This window comes from Diachasma alloeum, unplaced genomic scaffold (genome assembly GCF_001412515.2).
Source record: "Diachasma alloeum isolate Michigan unplaced genomic scaffold, Dall2.0 Dall_scaffold_00412, whole genome shotgun sequence".
Taxonomy (NCBI): domain Eukaryota; kingdom Metazoa; phylum Arthropoda; class Insecta; order Hymenoptera; family Braconidae; genus Diachasma; species Diachasma alloeum.
This window is the reverse complement of record NW_021680551.1, coordinates 158,663-163,680: the sequence shown is the minus strand read 5'-3', so window position 1 is coordinate 163,680 and position 5,018 is coordinate 158,663. Positions and strand designations below refer to the sequence as shown.

Below are 5,018 nucleotides of genomic sequence, written 5' to 3'. Positions count from 1 at the left end.
CCCTACCTTACCGACGCCTCGTGCTGCTAACTTCACACTCATCGCAAACCGCCACTGACGGGCCTTGTGACACAAATAACTATTAAATATTAACCCCTCGAGGGACCGCGAGAGGGACTGACACGGGTCGGACGCAGTTTGGGACGCTCTGTCGTTTTAACGGCTAATTAGATCGAAAAGGCCTAAAAAAGCAGCTGAAAGTGTAATAAAAAGGAGGAGAAAAGTGGAAAGAGTGAGTGGGTGTTGGAGTACTGGCTGATAACGCGCCTGTAGGAGAGATAAGGGAGGAAAAAAAGTAGCCTCGTACAGTGGATGTTAAGGAAAGTGCCGGAAGTGCAGCGGTGAGGGGTAGAAAGGGACGGGGGAGCCATAACCACCGAGGAGGGAGGACGACGCAGATCCGATCAATTAGCCCCTCATGTATAGATATTCCAAATTTTTATTTTTTTCCTCATTGAAATAGTTTTGAAGAAAATTGCGAGCTAATAAAAAACATTTGCTAGTTAGTACTTTTTTTTAAAATAAATTTTTGAAAAACCACCTCTGAAAAAAAAAGCGTTATCCCCTCTGTTTCATTATTTCCAAAAAATGTTATCACCAATCGATAGCAAATTGTTTGAAGATTTTTGCGAGTTAAGAAAAAATCGTCAATGCAATCCTATTATTGTGTAAATTACCAATTCTAATTTCAACTGAAAACCAGAGTTGATGACCAGAGTTTTTAACAGAAATGTCAGACAAGATATGAATGTTTTTTTTTGGCTCAAATGAAAGAGCGGCTCAAAAAATGGCATGCAGAAGTCTTTAAAGATGACAAATGTCTCTAAAGATGATGTCTGTTTTCAATTGAAAAGCGCAATTGTGACAACATTGTCCAGTGGGGTCTAGGAGTCTCCCCTGGTTCAAAACCATCTTTAGAGGCCCTAGCACCCCATTTCTCGACCCGCTCTTCATTTGAGCCCAAAAAAACATTCGTATTTTGTCTGACATGTCCCTTGCTTTTGACATGTCAGACAAAATATGAATGTTTTTTTGGGCTCAAATGAAAGAGCGGGTCGAGAAATGACGTGCTAGAGCCTCTAAACATGACAAATGTCTCTAAAGATGATATCTGTTTTCAATTGAAAAGCAGAGTTGTGACATCATTGTCTAGGAGGACAATGGGGTCTAGGAGTATGTATAGAACATTGGGGTCTAGGAGTCTCCCCTGGTTCAAAACCATCTTTAGAGGTCCTAGCACGCCATTTCTCGACCCGCTCTTTCGTTTGAGCCCAAAAAAACATTCATATCTTGTCTGACATCTTTGCTACAAACTCGGGTCTACAACTCGGGCTTTCAATTGAAGGCCCGAGTTGTAGACCCGAGTTTGTAGCAGCGATGTCAGACAAGATATGAATGTTTTTTTGGGCTCAAATGAAAGAGCGGGTCGAGAAATGGCGTGCTAGGGCCTCTAAAGATGGTTTTGAACCAGGGGAGACTCCTAGACCCCACTGGACAATGTTGTCACAATTGCGCTTTTCAATTGAAAACAGACATCATCTTTAGAGAGATTTGTCATCTTTAAAGACTTCTGCACGCCATTTCTCGACCCGCTCTTTCATTTGAGCCAAAAAAAACATTCATATCTTGTCTGACATCTCTGCTGCAAACTCTGGTCATCAACTCTGGTTTTCAGTTGAAATTGGAATTGTTAATTTACACAATAATAGGAGTGCATTGACGATTTGTTCTTAACTCGCAGAAAATCTTCAAACAATTTGCTACCGATTGATGATAAAACTTTTTGGAAATAATGAAATATGGGGGGATAATGCGTTTTTTTTTCCGGGGTGATTTTTCAAACATTTATTTTTAAAAAAGTACCAACTTGCAATTGTTTTTTATTAGCTCGTAATTGTCTTCAAAACAACTTCAATGAGGAAAAAAATAAAAATTTGGAATATCTGTACATGAGGGGCTAATTGATCGGATCTGACGACGCCAAGAAAGGAGGAACGGACGGAAAGGGAAACGAGAAAAGGCGATGGAGACATCTACAGTGAAGAGAAGAGGCAGGAAGAAGGCATCGGTCGATAAAGAAGAGGTAGAGGGAGGTTTCAGGAGCGAAAAACAGAACGAGGTCAGCAGTGAAGAAACTGGAGGACTTCTGGGAGAGGGAAACTGTTAGTGGGAAAGGACAGAAGGAGGCAGTCCCGAGAGAAGAGGCGGAAGAGATCGGTGACAGTGGGAAAGGACAGAAGGACTCAGACTTGAGAGAAGAGATGAAGGAGATGGCAACAGTATGCGGAAGGGAGAGGAACGAAAGGAGGGAAGCGAGGGCAGCAACGTGAACATGGAGAAAGAGGCTACAAAAGACCTTCAGAGGACACCCGACGGAAAGGCGAAAGACAAAAACAGCGAGGAAGTAGGGATAAGAGAAACACCCACGACGCGGAGGAGGCAGAGAGAGGGCGAAGGCAGTGAGAAAGAGGGAGCGGAGGATAGGGCAGGGGCAGAGGCAAGCGGAAATGACGACAAGAATGAGGTGGTAGAAGAAGAGGAGAATAGGGACAGGTCACCAAGTTGTGTACAGAGAACATCAGGGCATAAAGCAGAGGGAGGACAACAGCGGCTAGAGCCTGGGAGGAGCTCAACACAGGGATCACTAGCCCTAGAGAGGGAAGGAGAGGAGAACAGAAGGGGGGAGGCTGGAGATAACAATGACGGCAAAGGGGAATCGACGCTGGAGGAGGAGGATGAGTTAGGCTTTACCAATTGCGAAAGACTCGAGAAATGGATGGCGGATTGGGATAGGAGGCAGAAAGAGGAATGGGAAGCCAGAATGGATGATATGGAGTTCCTGATCAGGACAGAGGTAAGGAAAGCGATGGGAAATGGCAATTGCGGGGAATGTGAAAAAAGAAGGGAGGAAGAAGAGAGGACAAAGCACTGGGAAGACGACCAACTCAGAGAAGTACAAGAAAGATTGAGAGAGGCGGAGGAGGAAGCGGTAGTGCTGGCCAAAAGAGTAAAGGAATGGAAGGAAATAGCGACAAAATGGAGAACAAGAGCAAAGGACCCAGAAGAGGAAGGCACGGGAAAAGGAAAGGAGGACAATAAAACATCGGACGATGTTGGATTCTGGGAGAAGGGAGACGAGGATAAGGAGTATGGAGAGAAGGGACCGGTTGACAGCCAAAATGGAGGAGATCGCAATATCTCGATAGAGGAGGACTGGGACGCGGAGATCAGAAAAGGGGAGGAGGCAACAAAATTCTATAATCCACCACCACGGGGACTGGAGGAGGCGGAATGGCAGGCTGAGCAAGAGGTGAGACGAGCAAGGAGGAAGAACTTCATAATTTAAGAATTAACTCTATTATTTAGTACTCTATTATAGAGAAAGGAGGAATTAGAGGAATGGATTCTGAATGAGCTGGACGTGAAGGTAAGGATAGACTAGTTGGATAGAAGGGGCAACGGAGGCTGGCTGGCCAGGACTGAAGAGCTGAAGGACAAAAAGGAAATAATGAAGGAGAGGGCAAAACTGAGAGAGCGAGGATGGGGAGTGTTCCTGCAGGACGACGTCACAGACAGACAGAAAGAGATATAAGAGTGGATAGGGAAAGAGGCAAGAAACTGGAGGAAGAAAGGCAGGCAGGTCAACACAGGCTACAACTGTTTCAGTGTGGACGGGACTTGGTTGGAATGGGATGAAAGGAAGGGAGAAACGAAGCTGAAGGACAGTACGGAGAGGAGTGAAAGCGGAGGGCCCTTTTAGACAGGAGGCAGGTAATGTGGAGAGGGAGGAGGGCAAGGTACTATGGATAATGCACTGGAATATAGAAAATGTATCAAACATTGGAAAGAATGAAGAAAAATGGAAAAAAATGGATATTGTGATGTTCCAAGAAACTCATCTGGAGAAAACAGCTCTGGGAAAGATGATGGAGAAGGTAAATAAGCAATTCCAATGGTCGGGGAAGAAGCAAAGAGAGTGAGTAAAAGAGGAAAGGCAAGTGGAGGACATTTAATAGGAGTCAGGAGGTCGTTGGAAGCAGACTGGACAGTGGAGGAATGGGAATATGGCCTTACGCTGAAAATCAAAGAGAAGAAGACCGCATAGGATACAACGTGGTGAGCACTTATATCAACGACAGGAAGAACTTGAAGGGGGCCTTGAGGAAAATGGACGAACTAGTGGAGATCTGGGCTCGGAGGAAAGGCTGATCATTACGGGCGATTATTAAGAGTCGCGGATAATGGAGAGAAACTCACAGGATAAAACTGTTAGAAACGAGGGGAAAAGGCTGATAGAGTGGTGTGAGGAAAGAGCACTGCTAATCCAGAACGGGAGAGCTAAGGGAGATCAGGAAGGGAAAATTACATTTATAGGGGAAGGAGCAGGATTGAGGAGTGTACTAGACTATATAATAGTTCAAATGGAGGGGGAAGAGGCCGCCGAGAGGTTCAGGGAGATGGAGGTGACGGATCAGGAAGGATCAGACCACCTACCGATCGTTTGCAGAGTGAAATGGAGCAGAGAAGAAGCAAAAGATAAGGGAAGCAGCAACAATAAAGTGAGGTTGAAATGGAAAGAAGATCGGGAAGAGGAATTTAAGGAAAAGTGGAGAGGAGAGTGGGTGAACAGAGGTGAGTTAAGGGAAGGGCTAGAGGACAGATGGACGACACTGGTGGAGGTGACAACGAAGGCGGCACAGGAGGCGAGAATGACTTTAGGGAGAAACCCCTCGAAGAGAGCGCACAGACACAGTTCTATCAGTTCTATCAGAAATTCTTTCGAAAATTCTATTTGTTTTTGTGGCCATTTCTAGAGAAGATATTTAACAGACAAGTCAATAGATTTTGATTACTCTACAGGAATTCTTCAGCGTAAATTTTCCGCTGTTTTTCGCTATATTTTGATTTGTTTTTCATAATAAAACCCAAAAGATTGAAATTTCAAAAAATCATGCGCGGGAACGGCGCAAAAAAACAGCAAAGTTTTCCACTAGAATTCTAATGGAATTCCGATAGGA

At 44.6% G+C, this 5,018-nt stretch overlaps 1 pseudogene; it reads left to right on the top strand.

The window, feature by feature from the left end:
- Positions 1-2,281: 2,281 nt before the first annotated feature.
- LOC107042087 lies at positions 2,282-3,775 on the top strand (annotated as a pseudogene).
- Positions 3,776-5,018: the final 1,243 nt, after the last annotated feature.